The sequence below is a fragment of the Vespa velutina genome, chromosome 1 (genome assembly GCF_912470025.1).
Source record: "Vespa velutina chromosome 1, iVesVel2.1, whole genome shotgun sequence".
NCBI classification, from domain to species: Eukaryota; Metazoa; Arthropoda; class Insecta; order Hymenoptera; family Vespidae; genus Vespa; species Vespa velutina.
In genome coordinates, this window is record NC_062188.1 from 9331354 (window position 1) to 9353997 (window position 22644).

The 22644-nt window shown below is 30.8% G+C and overlaps 1 protein-coding gene across 13 annotated transcripts in view; it reads right to left on the reverse strand.

The window, feature by feature from the left end:
• LOC124954893 (prolyl 4-hydroxylase subunit alpha-2) overlaps window positions 1–22644 on the reverse strand; it is a 183416-nt gene that overhangs the window by 15636 nt on the left and 145136 nt on the right. The window contains exon 2 of one of the 13 annotated variants that reach the window (XM_047508610.1): window positions 5181–5337. The exons of the other annotated variants lie outside the window; for them this stretch is intronic. The gene's annotated coding sequence lies outside the window, so the exon portion shown is untranslated. The remainder of the gene's footprint in view (window positions 1–5180; window positions 5338–22644) is intronic. 13 annotated transcript variants of the gene reach the window in all.

The window sequence follows — 22644 nt, forward strand, 5'->3', positions numbered from 1 at the left end:
AGAGAGAGAGAGAGAGAGAGAGAGAAAGTAAAGAACTGTGTTTTTCTTTCTTTCTTTCTCTCTCTTTCTCTTTTTCTCCCCTTCGATCAATCGATCTATCTATAAACGCAGAAGAATTCGTCCGATCACGATGTCCATTTCAATGGGGCTCGCAGTCTTTCCTATAGAACAATTCTTCTCTCTGTCCTCTGTTTTTCAATTCCTTCAAGAGAGGAATACACGAGCCGAAGTTTTGTTTCGAAAACATTGCAAAATAAAATGCTTCGGCTACGTCTACTGAAAACGTGGAAGACGATAACTCGTATAATACAAAGATTATGTGCTACTATTTTATTAGATATTTATCTAAAAATGATATCTCAAAATTGATTTCAAATTACACATATCATTAAACCCGAATGAATGGAGATTTTCCCTTTGCATTTAAAGAATACGAATACGAAAGAGTCCGTTCGACGAGATCTTGATTTATCATAAATCGAAAATACATCGGATAAAACATTGAGAAATCCATTTCGTAGATCTCCTTCTAGATCGTAATGTATCTGTATATGGGTATACACATATCTATATACAAGTACTTCTTCGAAACAGATGCAGTAGAAAGATCGTGGAGGGTATAAAGAAGATAAAGAAAAAAAGAAACAAAAAAGAGGAAAAGATATTGTCGAACGGGAAACGACAATTTCATTTTGAAGCCACAATGCATTCCGCTCGAGTCTGTGTTCCGATCTTTCTCTCTCTCTCTCTCTCTCTCTCTCTCTCTCTCTCTCTCTCTCTCTCTCTCTCTCTCTCTCTCTTTCTCTCTTTTTCTTTCTCTTTCTCTTTCTCTATCCAACTGGATGGGGTGTCTCCATGCGTTTCCTTTCGTTTCTCGTTTTATCCGGTCGTTCAACTCCGCTATCGAAGAAGAAACGAGAAAGATGTGGAGAAAAGACTGGAGAAAGGGGATGGTTGGATAGAACGATTCGCGTGATCGCAACTGAGATCGAAATAACGAGGGAAGCGCTCATGCAAATGCTAAGGACCGACGATTTGTCTCTCACTCTCTTTCTCTCTCTCTCTTTCTCCCTTATGACGATCAAGAGAAATTCTCGGGACGCCCTTCCTCTCCTTACCAGCCGATTTTTGCCGAGGGACGCGATGAGGACAAGCCCCGATTGTTCTTGGCCGATGGTTAATCTCAGCAAGCTGTTGGATTTCCCGAGGATTCGAATTCACGATTAAGCATTATACATATGTTTCCTAAGCGAATAGGATTTCGGGAATGCTATTGTGATCAAATTGTGATTGTATCATTGTAGAATTATATGAACCCTTTAAATCTTTTGGAATATATTAAATCTATTTGATATTGATAATGTTTATCGTTCTTTTAAGCATACAAAATAGTTATAACATTAAAATAAATATAAAAATCACGAATAAATGTCATTCGTACTTATTTTTTAATCTATTGACTGACGTTTGAACGTTTACGAACGAGATACAATTTAAGAGGATCAATTCTTTTAAATCCATCCCTATTCTCTACCTCTCTTTCTCTCCCTCCCTCTCTCTCTCTCTCTCTCTCTTTCTCTCTTTCTTTCTTTCTGTTTAATTTCAAGAATTTGGTTCATATAATCGAGAAAAACAAATAATTGAGATCTACACTGAAACTCGTTGTTCTTCGCGAAAGAGAAAAGTTTAAAAGAGAAGAAAAGGGATGCCCTTTACATTGCCAGGAATGTTCGGATAAATTTGCAATCATCCGATTTCCAACTTACAAGACAGTATTAAATCGTTATTCGATTAGGAAATCGAGTAATTTAAGTTAACTATGTTATATTCGATTCGTTATCACGTTTGCGTCGAATTAAAGTTAATATCGATCGAGAACTGCTGAGTTTAACCGATACGCGGGTGATAATTAATCGTCTCAATTAATTCAACGAAAGCGAAGATAAGAGAAGCGAGATAAGCGTTTGCTTAACATCGAATTGCATTGTTAAGCACTTTTCTTATATATAGGTATATATTTTTCTCACTCTTTCTCTACCTCACTTTTTACTAATCACAGTAATACGGAAAGATTTAAGGCACAGGCAAGGTGATCACTTGGAAGAAAGAAAGAAAGAAAGAGAAATTGAAAGACAAATAGTCTCGGTAAAGGAAAAAAAATGAGATAGTGAAGTAAGATAAAGATAGGAAAAGAGAATGTATAGAAGTGAATACGTATCTATGAGATAAAAAAGGAGAAAAGAATACAGTAGATAAGTTCAATGAGAAAGAACAATCGACAAAGTACGAAAGATTAATCAGTGCGATTAAATAATATAGATACGAATAATAATAAATATGGAATAATAATAAATAAATAAAAAAATTGATATATAGAATTCTTATGCGTTAAATATGAAATTTCTTATCGTCATTTCTTTTTAAATGTTAAAATCATTAATTTTTTCTCTTGATGTGAATAAGTTTTAAGGATATTAGGATTAGAACGCGATAAGCGATAATATGCTATATGAATAAACATAACGTAATTTAATTAAATATTTTAATTTTTATTCATTAATCTCCGTCGATTTATATTCAAAGAATAAAATTATTGGGTTATGATAATCAAAAGTAGGTTATGTTATAATAATCAAAAAATATTCTCGATTGTAAATTGTTTAAATAAGGAGACAAATATTGCATTGATTTCAGTCCTTGTAATATTAGATCATGCAAAGATCATCTATTCTTATGAAATGTACACTCACTGAATTTATTTGTTTCAAATACTAATCCATGTTAGAAGTCACAACCATTTGGTTTGTCCTATCATTTGCATTCTTGTAAATGATTACTTCTCCACTTCTCCTATTTAAATGTTCTAATCGTACAACACAATCAAAATTGGAAATATTCCACTATTCTTATTTCATTATTCAAACATGTCTTTGATAATTACAAGAAGTTAGATCGTTGCGTCATTGCATCATTCATGTTTACATAATAAGCCTGTAGACTTCGACAATTAAATAAGCAAAGCTAAAGTCTTTGTCAGCAATACCTGTTGCTGTGATTGCAATTTACTATATCCATAACCGACCTGATTGAAGGTACTTCCTTGAGATTTACGAATAATGATAGCTATCTTTTCACTGTCATCATATTCATTATGAACTAACGTGTCTAAAAACATCACTTGCCAAATCATCTAAAACGTCCACGTTTTTTGTTCTAATATAGATTTTTTCTATCAATGACTATGATCTCGTAAGGTAATCTACCGGTATTTATATCATCGTTTATAATTGTTGTTTTTGAGGGACGGAATTATTCTGTTCATGATTATAATAGCCAACATGGATATCTTCTGCGATTAATACAATTTTATTGTCCATTGAATTCAGAATGGATGATTGTATTAGTTTAAAGAATCGTAAATGACATTGTTCATCATTCGATCACAAATAAAACAAACTTTACCAAGCATATTGTTCATAAATTGTTTTTGAAATTCTTGATGGGGATAGTTATAGAGAAATAAAATTTTGTCCACGTTACTCTAACAACATTCCTACTTGTTGATATCACTTTGACATCACTGAACTGAATTATATTCATTCGGTTGATCCAAGCTATCAAATGAATCGTTATTTGCAGAGGAAGTTTAAAAATCATTCATGTTAATGAATGTATCTCGAGTTGTCAAAATTATAGCTGAATTGTGTATACCTAATTCACATTTGAGTTAATTAGCAAGTTATGTTATTCATAGTACATCTTTAACATCTTTTTTCTAGCTAGGTACTTCCTTTATTTTTCCAATTCACTTCTTAGATATTCTTTAGGAATGTTGACGCACACATGCGTTCCTCAATTGTTCACAATACTTTCTCCTAAGGGTCATATATCACTATTAGAAATATCTGCTCTTGGGAATTCGTTGGATACTCGCTAAGAAAATGCATATATAAAAAACACATGGCCACTTTTGTTCGGACTTAGGCATTTTTAGTCAAGTATCTAGTTTTCAATAATGTGTCGACCCAGGTAATAAATAAATAGTAAAAATAGATGCCTAGGTGCGACGAGCCAAAGGTTGTCTAGCGCCTAGCCTTGAAATAACCATTAACACCCTCTAGTCTATAGGATCAATAGAATAAAGGGAAGAATAAATGTTTAAACGTTCCATGCACATGGAATGTTTAAACATTTCAATGAATTATTCTGACTCACTCTCGACCAATGGGTATCTATTCCTTTCCTATCCATGCTCACATCATATTTCAACTCAGCCCTTTTTATTCCCTTTCCTAATTTCACTATAATCTTCGCGAATAATTCTAAAGAAGCCAAAAAGTCATATCCAGTTACATCCTTTAGACTCACGACATCTAGACTCTCAAATCTTATAGTTGTACTAGCTACCACTCCTTCAGAAATAGCCAATACAACTAATTACACATCATTACATAAAACACATAAACAATTGTCTCTTATTTCATCAAATATACTATTATAATAGTTTCAATTCGCGCAATATTTATTATCGCGCATCTTAACGGGATCCTTTAAAAGAACGCGTGCTTTACCATTAATTTGCGGGAACGCGGAGAGTGGTATTTTGTTGACGATCTTCAACGGTATCCTAGCTTAATGGTACTGTCGTTATTCATCGTGACCAGTGAGTCTATAGTTCTGATGACAAGGAAGAGACGGAGGACAATTTAGCTATAGTTTTGACAGTTCGAGATGCATTCATTAACAGGAATGATTTTTAAATTTCCTCTGCAAATAAGAATTCATTAGCTAACTTGGATCAAACGAATGAATATGAATTCTTCGTGCAAATCGACCATTATTGCTGGTCTTTTGTTTTGAAATATTAAAACTCACAAAATATCATAATTTTCAAAGAAAACAGTGTAATACATTGTAAAAGCGTTTAGCTTACAGTATTTATATGAACACTACTCATTGCGCAAGTGCAGAACGTGTATGAAGTAGAGAGAGAGAGAGAGAGAGAGAGAGAGGGAGGGAGGGAGGGAGAGAGAGAGAGAGAGAGAGAGAGGGAGGGAGGGAGGGAGGGAGAGAGAGAGAGAGAGAGAGCAACAAAATAAGGTAAAGAGAAAAAGGAAAAAGGGTAGGAAAAGAAAAGACAAAGAGGTTAGTGTCGGTTACGTTTCTAATTAAGATAATACTTTAGCCGGTCTTCTTTAACAGTATAGAGGAGGAGGCATAGGATGTAGGTCCGGGCGCGAAATTCTGTTAAAACCACAGGATCCCCCTTGATAGCGGTCGTGTCCTTACAGCTGCCCGTAAAACGTCTCCACGGAGTTGTCCTGCGGCTCGTTCGCCCTGATGGAAGCAATTAAAATAATGGAGATTCCGTTACTAGCTCCTCCTCTTCATCCTCCTTTTTCTCCTCCTCCTTCTCCTCCTTTACCTATTCCTCCTCCCTATTCTCCTCTTTCTCTTCTTCCACCTTTGTCCTAATGGCGCCGCAAGCAGAAGCGAGACTACTATCGCTTGGACGAAAGTGCCAGACTGCATTTTGCCAGTACGAACCACAGCCCTATCCGATTTCATTAATCGGAATTTCGTTTCTCATATTAGATAACTGAACTACTGGAGGACGAGTCAGGACTGGCTAGATAACTTTTCTGTTTGCTCTGGTTAATTCGTAGGAATGTTTCATTAACCCGATTAGCTTATTACTTTCTGAACGAACGATTATTGAAATAATGCAGAAAACTCGTTCGTATGAAAAGCTTTTTTTAATTAACGTTATCTTCGAATTATGTATATAAACAATTTCAAATAAAAAGTAACGCATGAGATGAGTCAGCTAATCAACGAAGAAAATTAGAATCGATTATAATCAAGCTTGACACTTAACAAAAATAATAGCTTTCTTCTCTCTCTCTCTCTCTTTTTCTTTCAATCGTTAAATATTCTTTCATATTTTCGGATACGATTCGTTGAAATCCCTATTAAGAAAAATATCTCTTATAGAAGAATTTTTCCTTAGAATTTTCCGCTGATTCATCTTTAATCTTCGGATTAATCGCGTGCGTAAAAGAAAGGAGAGTTCTTTTTTCTCTTTTTTCATTCTATTCTTTTTTTCCCTTTTTCTCATTTTTTTTATCTACCTGAAATGTATTCATCAAAAGCGAATAAATCAAAGTTAAGATTAATTTCAACGACTCGACGAGAACTACGATAATTAGAGGTTCTTTGAGGAATCAATTATATACTTGATAGAAACTTTTCTTTATAGAACAAAATCCGATAAGACAATACCGAATACGATTTTGATGCCATATACGTAATATTAAAGTGATGTTAAATCAAGATTTTATCGAATGATCGTATTCAAATCTAATGACGCGTAGTAATTTATCGAATCTTAAAGCTTTTATGGATCATTAAACGGATTAAATGTTTTACGTTCTTGAATATATCGTTTAAAATCTACGTTATTTATTTTTGCAATAACTTTATTTACTTTTGTGTACAATTAGTAATATTAAAACGTCTCTTTCATTTTCGTTCTTTTAAAGATAGAGAAATTAATCCAAATTTAACGTCAGAAACAGTATTATAAATCTTACCATAATGAGAATTTAATGGATATAAAACAAAAAACGACATCTATTACCACCACGAAGTTACCGATTTCCATATCAATGCAAGACCAATCGAAATGTACTTTTTGTTAGAATTTGAGTTGGAACTCAAATCTATCGAATAAGGTTACACAGGATTTCTCTATCCCACGATATGTCAAATAAATGAATAAAAAAAGAGTGAAGGCACGTGCTATCGTCGTTTATCGTCTTGTCGAAAGGTAGGTGAAATATTTTTACATTGAATGGAAAGAAATCGATATTATCGGAAAACGACGTAAATAGATCAAGTTTGTAAAAAAAGAGAAAAAGATAAATATAGAGAAAGAGAGAGAAAGAGAGAGAGAGAGAGAGAGAGAGAGAGAAAGAGAGAAATAAAGGTTACGGACACAAAGTGATAAGAAAAGGAGAGAAAAAGATAAATAGAGAGAGAGAGAGAGAGAGAGAGAGAGAGAGAGAGAGAGAAATAGACAGAAAAAAGACAAACAAAATAGAGAGATAAGAACAAGCGCGAAGTCGGCCATTGTAGACATCGAAAATAGAATGACCACCCTTTCGTTATCCTCTTGCTATCCTTTCGCATGAAGATTATATCGCGATTCGAATCAGCCTCCAATCGTAATTGGACACGGTTTCCGGATATCGTTGGATGTTGAATCGGTCCGACAGTGTCCCACCATTCTCCAAAGCCCCCATTTTCGAGGGCCAAATAAATTGTCTACCCTCCCCAATCTCTTTCCCTTTCTAGCATTCATCTCCATTCTCGTATCTTACAGTCAGATTAACTTCGTATCGATAATGACCGTAACTCAGTATTACCTTGTTGCTTGCGTCAAAGCTAATAAGAAATTTATTTGAAAATTTTCTTTTTCAAACATTACGGAGTAAATTTTATTGTACCAACTTAACTGTTTGATTAGTGAATAAATAATTACAGTCAGAGACTGAATTTCAGAATTTTTTGAATGCTGGTAACTTATCAACTGTTATTACCAAAAGCGATATATTATCGAAAACCGAACTTCGATTTTTTTATTGCAGACATGATTGATTAAAACTAAGAAATATTTTTTTTTCTCGATAATTTAAAACAATGAAAGTATATTTAACAACAATCAATTTACGAATATATATTTTAGTCAATCTTAAGTATTAATATATCGTTAAGGATATAATGAGATACGTTACGTCATAATGATGATAATATATATTTTAAAGATGAAAAAAATCTTTGATTTTACTTGAACATTAACTTATGTTGCTGGTTTTATTATAACAATTTAAATTAGCAAAATATTTTTCTACCAAATATTTTTTCTTTATTACAAAACTCTAAAATATTTTCTTCAGAGCGGTTTCATAATAGACTGGAAGTGAAAAATTATTACTACTGACAGTGGCAATGGGAGGTTCTTGATGATCAAATGTTTTATGACAATACCTAATTGTTTGATGAATTAAAAGAAATCTAGGATTTTTTTATCATAAAATAAAAAATTTGTCCTTCCAAAGACACGATAAATATAATTTAATGAGTTTTCAACTGCGTGTTTGATCTAAGTCAAAAATTATCTATATTCGTTTACAATATCAGTTAATTGTGATACTTCAGAGTTATGACATATAAGCATTCAAACCTGATTAAAACGTATACCTGCGTGAATTCGTGAAATCGTATAAATTAATTTCTACTTAATAAATATATAATTTTCCTTTATAACGAAACATTAGCGGCAAAAGTGAAAATAAATAAGCATAATTAGTGTTTCTTTGTTGTATTTGATTATTCAGTCACACCATCTAAATCGCATTGTATTTTGAGAAAAATACTGCCTCTTAGTATGATCTATGTATAATAATTTTCAAATTTTATAAATTCGCAACAATTTCAGATTCTTAAAAAATTGACTGAATGCATTATCATCATCGAAGAACTTCGTAAATAATAAATAACAAATAAAAAGATTAATCTTTTTCGTTTGTTATAAATTTAACAAATAATTCTTCTAAATTAACTAAAAATTCATTTAGTTTCTAAATATAACTAAATTTAATAATAAGTAATTGGTTTCTATAATTATTTCTAAATATAACAACTTGAAGACACAGTAACGACATTTGAAAATGATTTCTCATCGTAATTATAATCAAACAATTTGATAATAATAGACTTTTGTTTTTGTAGTCGATAAACTAGGACAACGTTAATAGAATCTCGTTTCACCGATCATTAATATAATTTAATATAATTAAAGAATTAATAGTAAATGTTAAAACAAAATGGAAAAGGATCAAATAGGATCGAATATGACTTAATAGTAACGAATAAGGTAAAACAGGACCAAATAAGACATAATAGGAATAAATAAGACTGAATAGGACCGAATAGTATCCAATAGAATCGAATGAGACCGAATAGGATCAAATAGAAACGAACAATAGAAAATAGAACTGAATAAGCTCGGACAAAATCAAATAGGATCAAATAAAATTGAAAAGACATGAATAAGATCAAAAAAAACCAAATATGATGCAAAAGAATCTAAAAGGACAGGATATTACTGTATAAGATCGAACAGGAACGGATAGGATCTAACAGAACAAAACAGGATTGAATAAGATTGTATAGAAATGAATAGGATCGAATAGGACTGAGTTGGGCCGAATAGTAACGAATAGGATCGAATAAGATCAAACAGGATCGAATAGTTTCGAATAGGTTCAAATAGAATCGAATAAAATGACATAAGATCGAACTGAATCGAATAAAACAGAATAAGAGCAAATAACATTTATTCCTCAAATAGGACAAAATAGGATCGAATAGAATTAAACAAAACTGAATAGGAGACCAAATAGGACCAAATATAATTGAAGAAGACAAAATAGAACTAAACATGTTCGAACATGATCGAATAGGATCTAATAGAATCAAATAGACGAGAATAGGATCGAATATGTTCGAAAAGAATCGAATAGGATGTTATAGAATCGAGTGGTACAGAATAGTATCTAAAAGAATTTAACAAATCTGAATAGGATCGAACTGGATCAAGTAGGAACAAATAGGATCGAATAGAGTATAAGACCAAAGAGAATCAAATAGAACCGAATAGGATCAAATAGATCGCATAGAAGCTAGAATAGAACCAAATAGAATCTAAGCGAACAGAATAAGAGTAAGTGGAATTGGATTGAATTGAATAGGATTGAATATAATCAAAGAGGACCAAATATGATCGAATAGGATCGAAAATGATCAAATAAGATAGGATTAGATAAGATCTGGTCCAGTCCAATTGGACTTGATTCGGACCATCCCGATTCAAGTAAGGATTTTGTTCTATGGTTTTGTCGGAAATTTCTATGATTTTGTTCGATTCTATTCGAACTTGTTTCGTACTACTTGATCCTCTTAAAATCTATCCGATTTTATTCTGTACTATCCAATTCTGTTCCATTCTATTCTGTCTTATTCTATCCTGTTCAATTCTATTTAATTCCATTCGATCTTAATCGATCCTATTCAATTCTAGTTGGTCCTATTCGATGATCCTTCGTTGATCCTATATCTTGTTCGATCCTATGTAGTCCTATTGTACTTTGTATAGTTCTATTTGATCCTGTTTGGTCTTCATCGATCCTATTCGATCATATCTGTCCTGTTCAGTTTTATTCAGTTCATTATGATTCAATTCGTTCATAATTGATCCTATTGGTTCCTATTCTGTTCTATTTAATCCTATTCAGTCCGATTCAATCCTATTCAGTCCTATTCAATCCTATTCAGTACTACTATTTGTTCCTATTCTATCCTATTCGATTGTGCTCGATCATATTCTGTCCTGTTCTGTCCTATACAGTCCTTTTTGATTCTATTCTTTTTTAATCGATTCTATTGTTTCTTATTCGATTTTATTCGGTACAAATTAGTCCTACTCAATCCTATTTAATCCTATTCAGTCCTGTTTGCTCCTAATCGATTTTATTCAATTTTCTTCGATCATATTTTGTCCTGTTCTGTTCTTTTTGATCCTATTCGTTCCTAATCGATCCTATTGGTACCTATTCGGTTCTAATTGGAACTATTCGATTCCATTCAATCGTATTCAATCTTATTTGGTCCTTTTCGATCTTTCTCGATCTATTTCGATCCTATTCTGTCTCATTCGGTTTTGTTCGGTTTTATTTGATCGTATTCGATACTATTTGATCCTGTTGTATTCTTCCTTGTTCAGTCCAAAACTTTACTATTAACGATCGGTAAAATAGGATTCTACCAATGCCAACTTAATTGGTCGACCACAAAAGCAGAAGTCTGTTGTTATCAAACTGCTTGGTTGTAATTACGATGCTGAATCATATCATCTCTAAATGGCATTATTGCATCTTTGAAAGTTTCTTTATTTAGGTAGGATTTGCTAATTACTTATTAAATTTACAAAAAAAAGAAAGAAATTAATTCTTTTATTTGCGACTTATTATTTACGAAATTGTCTGATAACTCTAAAGTATTCACTTCGTTTTGTAAAAATCTAAAATTGTTGCGAATTTATAGAATTTAATAATTGCTTGTAAATGATCCTTTGGGAAATTGTCAGCACATTGATGATATGATATAATACATTAACGAAACACTATTTTTTTAAACACAATTTGATTTAAAAAAACATGACTGAACAATAGAATACAACGAATAGACACTGATTTTGATTATATATATTTTTTTTTCTTATATTTATATTAAGTAGAAATTAATTTAAAAACAATCGCGCAGTTCTGAACAAATTCAAAACTGAAGTACCACGACATATTAATATTGTAAACAAATATGAGAAATTTTTGACCTAAGTCTAACACACAACATATTTAATTTATTTACGTTGTTGTATCTTCGAGAATTTCAATTTAATGGTTGATAAGCAAACCAAGTAAAACATTAATAAAGAAAACTAAACTACCTAACGAACCATAATGGCAATGTTTGAGCAAAATACGGCATTAACTCTCTCTCTCCCTTTTTTCTACACATTCTTCGTTTTAAATTTTCCCACATATACGATTACTTAATAATAATATGTAATATATCAGTTCAAATAATTTATTGATATAAATAATGAAATAGCATAACAACTTAATACAAATTAATTCAAATAAAATAAAATAAAATAAAATAATAATCTATGGTGTCACCAGAGATACGTATTTTTATTTTCATCTTTTTTATGAATGATCGCTTTAATGTAATTTTTTAGTGATATTATTATTATAAAATGAAAATTTTAATAATTTCTTCTCATTGTTAACATCTAAATAGAAAGGATTATTCAAATTATTAACATTTAGATTATTGCAGGTTTATTTAAACATTAGAAAACTAATGTTAAAATAAATCTGTAATAATCGTTCGTCTATTGTAATGATTTTCTAAAGACTAGTAGCAAGAAGTTGAAAGTAGTGTTATGACTAATGAATATCAATAGGCGCAAGATAAACTTACTTGGAAAATATTTAAATAAATGTCAATAAATATTATAATTCCTGTATTTTTTTCAGTATTAGTCAATTTAGTAACTATGTTTTCCTTACTACTTATTTTAAGTTGTAATGTAACTTAAAATAATATTGTGTGTATCTGTTGAATTTATTCTATTTTCGTCTACATTATTATTAAAGAAAAAAGAACAAAAAACGTAATTATTCCATTTAAAAAAATCAGAATGATCTTGCTTTTTTATCGGCAAAAATATCTTTTGTCAATTAATATTATTGTAATTTATTATCGGTTAAAAATTTTTGTTAAATTTCTGTTGATGACTTGTTTTTGTCAAGTTATAGTAAGTGCCTTAAAAATTATGATTATCGTTACGGAAATTACCATGTATATAGTATAATTATAATAATATAAATAATATATTATGACTTTCATAACTTTCATACATATACACACACAGATTATATAATAAATACGAACAAAAATTGGATTATAGAGCGTTAATAAGGAATGTTAATTAACGAAATGTTAACTTTCTTTAAAATATCTAAGAATTATGCTTTATGCGTGTATGTATGAATATTCCTGTATTTACATAATATTTTATCGAAATATTCTTTACCGTTGGCATCATTATATAAAAAACAAATATTTATCTCGATATGAATTTTCACTTATGCCACGTAAGAGCTTTTTAAAATTTCAGCCGACGAATCTTTCTGATCTCCATCTTCTTTTTTCCTCACTCACTCCTTCTCTTTTTCTTTAATAGAGAGATTGTATGTACATACATATATATATATAAAAGATATATAATGTAAAAGAAAGATAAGCTCAAATAACATCAGTAGCATACATTTACCTACACACGTATTATCATATACAGTACGATGTACGGTATTGCTGAGTCAGAGCCTTTGTCGTTGAGAACAAAAGGGAGAGGTTATTGAAACAAAGCACGGGAGTTCTGATAATTTCGATGGTTCTGTAATGAATCTTCAAAAAATTACGTATATGAGAAACGCTGAGATAATGATAAATATGACTGCGCTTGTATGTGTAAGAGAGAGAGAGAGAGAAAGGGTGAATGAGTAAGTGAGTGAGTGAATAAGAGAGAAAGAGAGAGAGAGAGAGAGAAAGAGTGAATGAGTAAGTGAGTGAGTGAATAAGAGAGAAAGAGAGAGAGAGAGAGAGAAAGGGAGAGAGGGAGAAAGAGAGAGAGAGAGTTAGAGAGATAGTGCACGACGTAATCCTGTAGCGACGAGCTCGTCAGCTGACGCAGCTGCAAGTGTCGGTCGAACGTTGTTATTTCGAGGGAAAGTCAAGCACACCTGTTTCTATTACGTTTACATCGATAATTTATACAACTGCATCTCCTTTCGATCTGATGATCGTCGATAATCGAAATTAGTGTTGATAGATTACTATACATGACACATTAACCTTTCTGTCTCTGTCTCTCTCTCTCTCTCTCTCGCTTTTTCTTTCTCACTTTTCAAGAATCTGTTTTTATAAGGAAGTTCGAAAGTAAAATACATACATATATATATATATATATATATATATATATATGTATATATGTAAAAGAAAAGTGGGTTACAGAGAGAACTTTCTCGAGGGGGAGATTTCTTCGGTTAAACACATTGGCGAATTTATTATCAACTTTGGCTAAATTTTGAGAAATCGTGGAAGAATAAGAAGAAGGAAGAATGACTTTCATATTGTTATATCTCAAGATTTGATTTAGTCATATACATTGAATGATATATTCGATACTTTGTAAAATAAATAAAGAACGTATTTTATCGTATAGTATCTTAATATTCTAAAGAATTGTAATCTTTATTTATGAATTAGAATGAAAGAAGCGACGAAATTTGATGTGAAAAAGATAAACGAATACGGTTAATTTCCGTTTTGGAAAAGACTTCTTTATCCTTATGAAAGAAATCATAGGAAGGTAGTTTATTTCGCGTCACGTTTTTGATTTCAGATCGATTCTAACATTTCATGTTTTTTCTCTCTTTTATGTAAAGCCGACGTAAATGGAATACCCTGATCGAAGGACGGAATCTAAAGCAACATGCGATATGGTAGTCCGTTCGAAAGCTTCCACCCATCATTGCTGGAAACCGCGATCTACCACCCCATCACAAATACACGCACATATCCTCCCTTCCTAGTTTCTACTCTTCGCTTCCCGACTATTTCAATCCCTTGCAGGATAATGGCGATTGCCATTTAGCTACTTCCGATAGCTCAACGGTAGTCATTTGCAGTTTCTGCGATAAATTTTCTATTATTTACATTTTCTATTATTTAAATTTTCTATTATTATTTTTCTATTATTTATATAAAGTAAGTACTTACTTATGTTGGAAATATATTTTCATGATTTTCGTCCATTTAGAAATTATTCTTAATTCGAAAAAGTATTATATCTGTTTTGGAAATTTGTACTTAATATAATATTAAGATATAGAAAAACGTTTCTCAACCTATTGAACACGAAATGATAGTTGTTTTCATACCTCACATAAAAGATAGGATAATGATCAATTTATAATAGATTTACAGAAATCTCTCGTAAAATGAACTTCCGAGAAGTTTGCGAGAATACCGCAGTAACAGTTGTATCCTTAAACTATATAATATATAGTGACTATCAGATCTAACTATCTCTAAAATTTTATATTATAAACGTTCAAATTGTTGTACCAATACTAACAAATCATATTCGACAACATTCTAGTATAAAATATGAATCTGCAAAATTAGTGTTTGAAAAATTTTTGATTATGCAATTGCATAGTGTAAAGAATATATGTAAATAAAATAACTCTGCCACGAAAAAATATTGTTAACTTGTTAACTTGTCACTCATCACAGAATTTCACTTCTCATCTGATGTTCCATGTATGGGTAATGATTTCGTGAAATAAATGACATACGAAGCCTATTTTTTTGCTAATCAAAGTTATCATAGTATATTTATTGAGGTGAGATACAATTATTGATGCTCTTGTGTGATAATGTACAAGTTGTGTTGGCTATTTCTGGAAATAGTGATAGCCCGTAGTGTTTGATAAGATTCAGAGGTTCTAACGATTTGAGTCCAAAAGATATAGATTGACTGACTTTTGATGCTTCTTTAATTATCAATTCTAAAATTACAATGATGAGATTAGGGAAGGGAATGAAAAGATCGGAATTGAAATACAATCAGAGCATAAAATGGGAGAGCATAAAAGATATTTATTGATCGGGAGCGGATTAAGATAGTTTTTTTGTTCTCATAATCGTGTAGATTAGATGTCAATGGATATTTCAAGGATAGGTACCAGACAACGCTTGGTTCGTCGCGCCTAAGCATCTACTTTCACCACTTATGTCAGGTCAGACACATTATTGAAACTGTGTGCTTGACTAAAAAATGACTAAGTTCGGACAAAGTGGCAATGTGTTTTTTATTCATGTTCTTTCGACTATTCAACGAGTTTCCAAGAGTTGATATTTCCAATAGTGATATGTGACTATTAAAAAAAAGTACTGTGAGACGCACATGTGAGGTAACACGAACATTTGATAAAATAAAAAATAAATCATTTGTTTCTCATTCCAATAAAAAAAAAATAATTATATGAATGGGTGTATATAGAAGAAGGACATATGTTACATTATATAAAATTAACGAGAAAACATTAAGATAAATCATTGCTCACTTTGGCAATTAAATAAGTACCTCGTGTAATTTTCTACTATAAAAAATAAATAATAAACTAAAATCCGATATTTGATTTTATTAATGAAACAATTATCTTATTCACCCTGTATGAAGTTCTTTCTTATCAGTAAACCTTAAATAATCGAATGCAATGCTTTCTCGAAATATAATGTCTGTGAGAGAATATCAAAAGCATCGGACAACTGTGTGTTATAAAGCATGGTTTCAATTTCAACAATACATACATATATATATATAAACAAATACATACTCATATATATATATATATATATATATATATATATATAGATATACATTCAGCTATATCGAAGAGAAGATCAGTGTACAAAGATGCAACGAAATACGTATGAACCTTCGGAAAGCAGGGCATGGTAAGCCGCGATACACGTATCGTTAATTAAAATCTGTTGCGCGTTCTATGAATGGAAGCGATGGAGAGCGAACTATAAAGCAGGAGGGAAACAACAAGATGTAAAAAAAAACAGGTAGAATCATGTTAACGAGAGATTCGTTATTAAAAAGAAATGAAACAAGAAAAAAGAAAGAAAAAAAGAAAAAAAAAGGTGTCGTTTAGCATTTTACCTTAATGCTGTTCGTCATCCCTAATTTTATAATGATTTACTTCAGTACTGAATCCAGACGTAATTCTTCAATATTTGGAAAAGCCAGATGGCTCATGTAAACTTTTATTTTTAAAATAAGACCTTATTCGTCAAAATCGGTCAAGAATTATGCTTAGACTAACTGTTGCCGTAAATATTGCTTTCGACATTTTTTTTTTGTGAAAAAGAAGTTTCGTATAGAAGTACCACTTGAAATCTGCGGAAAAAAAGAAGAAGCTCGTACCACAGTACTGATTTTCGTATCACGCTTGAGTCGTGTGTAAATTTATGGTCGGATTTTCTGATCCATTTTCTGATCCATTTTCTGATCAATTTTCTGATCAATTTTCTGATCTTGTCGGTTATTTTGTCAAAAATAATAATGAGTGAATACTTATATACATGTATATTAAATATTACTTTAATAAAAATCCGAACATGAGTTCGTTTCTGCATTATCTATGACCTAGAACTCTTAGCTTTATATTTTTTTGTGATTTCATCTGCAGGACTAGTCCACTATATATTCTAATATTATCATTCTGTTACTACTACTATAATAATATTGTTGATTGTTGATGAGAGCGTTTTTAAATGCGTCTCTTGCATAGGACCAGCGATGATAGTCGATTCGCACGAAGGAAATATCCCCCATCTCGTCCTTGTTGTTCGAGCTATAGACCCACTGGTCGCGATGAATAAGGGCGGCGGCACTACGCTAGGATACCGTTGTAGGCCGTCAGCAAAATACCGTTCGCCGCGTTCCCGCAAATTAATGGGAAAACGCGCGTTCTTTTAAAGGATCCCGTGAGAAATGGAGAAGTAATTGCGCGATATTAAATGATGCGCACTATGTAAATATCACCGTGTATTTGATCGTATGAGTTACAATTGTTTGTGGGTCTCGTGTATGATGTGCAATTAGTTATACTGGTTGTTTTTGAATAAGGCTTGAAAGCTTAGATGTTGTGAGTCTGAAAGATGTGGCTTTACTGCTTTTTTGGCATCTTTAGAATATCCGCTCAAACAAAAAAAATGAGATTGGTAAAGGGCGGAGTTTGAAATATGGAAAGAGAAAGAATAAATGCCCATTGGTCGGGGATAGTTCATTGGAACGTTTAAACATTACATGTGTGCCCTTTTGTTCTAGTGGTGTGTGATTAGAGGTTGACAATGGATATTACAACGCTAGAAGCCAGATAACCCTTGGCTTATCGCACCTAGGCATGTATTTTCGTTATTTACTTATTGGCCGGATTGACATTATCAAAAGCCAGATACTTTACTAAGAATGACTAGGCCCAGACAAAGGTGGCCACCTGTTTTTATCTATACGCTTTGTTAGTTAATATCCATTAGGTTTCCATGGATAAATATTTCCAATGGTGATATATAACCCTTAAGACAAAGTACCGCGAATAATGAAGAGACGCACGTGCGCGTCAAGAAATATATTATATGTAACAATAACAATAACAATAATAACAATAATAATAATAATAATAACAATAACAACAATAACAATAACAATAATAGCGATAATAACAATAACAATAATAACAATAACAACAATAACAATAACAATAATAACGATAAGAATAATAACAACAACAACGATACCAATAATAAGAATAATAATAACAATAACAATACTACTAATAATAATAACAATAGCAATAACAATAACAATATCAATAATAATAATAATAATAATAATAATAATAATAATAATAATAATAATAATAATAATAATAATAATAATAATAATAATAATCAATAGTAGAAAAAAAAATATATACTTAAATATTATATACATTATCTAAATCCTATATTGATAAAATCCTGTTATGAAATCAATATAAAAAATAAAAAGATGGATTCACTAATTAATCATCGCGCGAATAAGCTTAATTATTACATATATATTTTAATGATATAAAGCATATGTATATGTAGAAGCAGAATATAATTAATATTTAAATTAATAATGATACAATTATTTAAACATTATAAAGTTAATAACTCACACCGTTTAATATTATTCATCAGCGTAGTCATTAAATAAAAATTTTGAAGTTTAATTAAGTAGTTGTAGGCAAATGTTATAAAAAGAAAAAAAAAAAACTTAAAGTCGATCGACTTTGACAGTTATCAAGTTAGTATTTTTTGCATTCTGACGAGTAAACATTGAAGCACAATTCTTCCATAATGCAAAGCTTAAATAATTTATACTATTAATTATATTGACGCACATGTGAGTCCCTCAATTGTTCACAGTACTTTCTCCTGTGATCATATATCACTATTAAAAATATCTCCCCTTGGGAACTTGTTGAATACACGCTAAGAAAATGCATAGATAAAAAATAGATTATCATCTTTGTCCGAGGTTAGGCATTTTTAATCAAGTACCTAGTTTTCAATAATGTATCGAGTTGAGCAATAAATAAATAGTGAAAGTAGAAGCTTAAGCGCGACAAGCCAAGGGTTGTCTGGTGCCTAGCTTTAAAATATCCATTGACACTTTCTAGTCTACACGATCACTAGAACAAATTTCAATGAACTATCCTGACTCATTCCCGAGCAATGGATATCTATTCCTTTTCTATCCATGCTCACATCATACTTCAACTCCGCCCTTTTTATTCCCTTTCCTAATTTCACTACAATCTTCGCGGATAGTTCTAAAGACGTCAAAAAGTCATGTTAAGTTACATCCTTTAGACTCACGACATCTAGACTCTCAAGTCTTATAGTTGTACTGACTATCACTCCTTTAGAAATAGCCAGTACAACTAATTACACATCATTACATAAAACACATAAACAATTGTCTCTTATTTCATCAAATATATTAATATGATAGTTCCAATTCGCGCAATATTTATTATCGTGCATTTACCTCGCGAATTTTACGGGATCCTTTAAAAGAACGCGCGCTCTTCCATTAATTTGCGAGAAAGCGGCGAGTGGTATTTTGCTGACGGCTTTCAACGATGTCCTAGCCTAGTGCTGCCGCCTTTATTCATCGCTATTCACCAGTGGGTCTATAGCTCTAAGGACAATTAAGAGACGGAGGAAATTCTCCGTGCAAATCGACTATCATCGTTGTATCTGAAAATGCTCTCGTAGTTGTGCCCTTATAACTATAGATTATTTCACATTTATTTAAACATTCGTATAATATGCATAGAGTATAATTAAGTAATATTTAACCAGTAATGTATTTGTTTAAACATTACATAATTCGTAACGCACGTTAAATATAAAATAATTGTAATAAATTGTAATAATTTATATTTTAGATTATTTTAAACAACGTATGATGTACATGGAGTATAATTAATTAATATTTAAACAATAGTATATACAATCGCGAAGTAAAGTCACGACAAGAAACTTTCTATGCAAGCATCAACGAAGACTTAAAGAAAGTAATTTTTTGTATTAAATATTAAATATTTGTTCAATAATTTCAACGATTGTTTGTTATAACATATATATATATATATATGGTATAGATAATATTAATTTCATTTTTCTTTTTCTTTTGCTGAAAATCATTAAAATCGAGCGTTGAATTGCTGAAATTAAAATAGAAAAATCATGAAATAGAATCAATATTTTTCACCGTATATTAACATTTCTATCGCGATAAAAAAATTCATTTATAGTTTCTTATTTTCGTAAGTGCGTTTACGCGAAGAAACTATCATAGTGCTCTCGATTCGAACAAATCGTAGCTATTCATTTCTCTCTCTCTCTCTCTCTCTCTCTCTCTCTCTCTCTCTCTCTCTTTCTCTATTTATCTCTCTATCTATCTATCTCAATAGGTCTTTTTCTTTTTGCTTTTGAAAAAAAGAAGTTGAACAAAGTCATTGACAAAAAAACAAAGATACCTATAGAATCATACCTCACAGATCTAATTGATAAATTTATCATTCTTAGCTCAAGATTTTCAGCAATTAAAATTTTATATATATATATATATATTTTTTTTTTTCAATATACTAATTCCCTCATTCTTTCTACGTTCTCATATATTGGTACGTTTGCCTAAATGTTACACGTATGAATAAAAGTGATTTAGTATGAATTTAATTTTAAGTTTGCCGATTTGGCGCCTGTCATCGCGCCCGATTTACTTCCGATTTACGTTTCATACGTCTATGCGTTAAAGTGGTAAATCATACGTCGATCCACAATAAATTCTCTCTCTAAATATTTATTCTCTCTTAAATGCATTTTACATGTGAATTTTGAATAGATACAAGTTAGAATACGAATGGTAGGTATACGAATTTTTTCACATTACGAAGTAAAGTAAAACATTACTGGTAAAAGTATATTATATCAGTATGTATTAGTATATATTTTTTATTTTAATCGTATTACGTAATAATCATTAGCGGTGACAGTTAATTACAGCAAACTGGTACGTATATACATCTAATATAACTGAGAAACTGAGAAACTGAGAAACTGAGAAACTGAGAACCATGATTGTTAGAGATACCTCCGAGCATATTCTCCAATGTAGATCTTTGCATTTTGACGTAGTATGAGAGAATCAATCATGGAGTGAATATATTCATGCGAATGTTTGCTCTTTTTAAATGTAACTACAAATAGGTAGATAATTAGGTATACTTTTCTCAACATACAATTTAATTTTAAGACCGGGCAAAGCCAGGACAAGTAAAAGAGGAGAGTAGAACGTAGGTTACGTTTCCCAATCAGAAACAAGTTAAATCCCGTTTTTGGATTTATACAAAGTTCTCATAAAATTTTATCATTTAATTCGTTCGTGTTTTTACTTTATTTATTTCTTTTGTTACGATTCTCTAACTTCATTATGTATTATGATTCGAAAGGATTTGTGATCATGTGATAATTGATTAATTTCTATCAATTCTTTAATTTCTATTATAAATATTTCTATCATAAATCATCATGCGTGCACAACACACATAGATTTAGATTTTTCTAAAAAAGAAAATAACTTTCGGTTACCTATATGACATATATAGAAAGATTTTCTCTTTTTCCTATAATATTTAAGTACATTTTCTTGTGGTGAGATATAGATTGGTATTACTTACGATATATCACAATCTAAATCTAAATCACATGACATAGATACTATCGATCGAATGGTTGCATATTTTAATGCGTTCGCAAAATCTTTTCTTCTTTATTATAATTAAATATTCAAGTATAACTTACACTTTACATTACGAATTATATTGCAATAGATAAATAGATTATATAGAATAAGAAAATAAATTTCTTAAAGTAATACTCTGAAAAATTTTAATTTCTTTTATTATTCTTATTTATTCTTATTTAATTTATTTAGTTTTATTTATTCTTATTTATTAATGACGCTATATACTTAATTATTGATAGCTATTTAAATAGCTAATAAAGGTTCTAATAGGAAGAAACACATTTCTCTTTTTCAAATGAAAAAATTGTATCATTATTCCATCAAATTATAAATTTTCTCTATTTTCAGTTAATCGATCTGTCATTGTTATCAAAATTATTTTTTATTATTAATTATTATTATTTATAGGCATTTATTGTGAGCAGTTCTCAAATAAGTCCTTGGACAATTTTCTTCTTTTTCTCAATAGAGAAAAATCGAAGTTAATTTAAGTACTTTGATTTTATTCGGATAGGTCAATCTTTGGGGGATGCCAATTCTTTGTTATTTCTTTGTTTCCACACTCACAAGCATTCCATTCCATCTTTTTGATTTCTTGGTTTTATTTTTTCTGGAAAAAACATTTGGATAGGACTTCCTTAAAAAAAGGTTCCTATAGTTGGGTGAAACTTTATTTACAAGGAGCTTTTATGGTCCGGTTGATTTTTTTATTTTTTCCTTTCTTCCTTTTTTCTTTCTTTTTTTCTCTAAACTAGATCCATCTTGAAGGGTATTGCGCTTTTACAAAAACTTAAATTTCTATAAGGAAGTTATTGGAATGTTTCATGCATTAAATGTAAAAAAAAAAGTATACGAATGTAAAAAAATAGAACACTCGCATGAGTGTAGGCGAATTCTCGTGCAAGATAAAATCTAATCTTAAGACCCGACGTAAGTTTACGTAATATCGGATGTGCTTAATAGGGATGATTGAAGCTACCGGTGTTGAACAATTTCGTTATCCTTCAACCAGATTTCAATCGTCT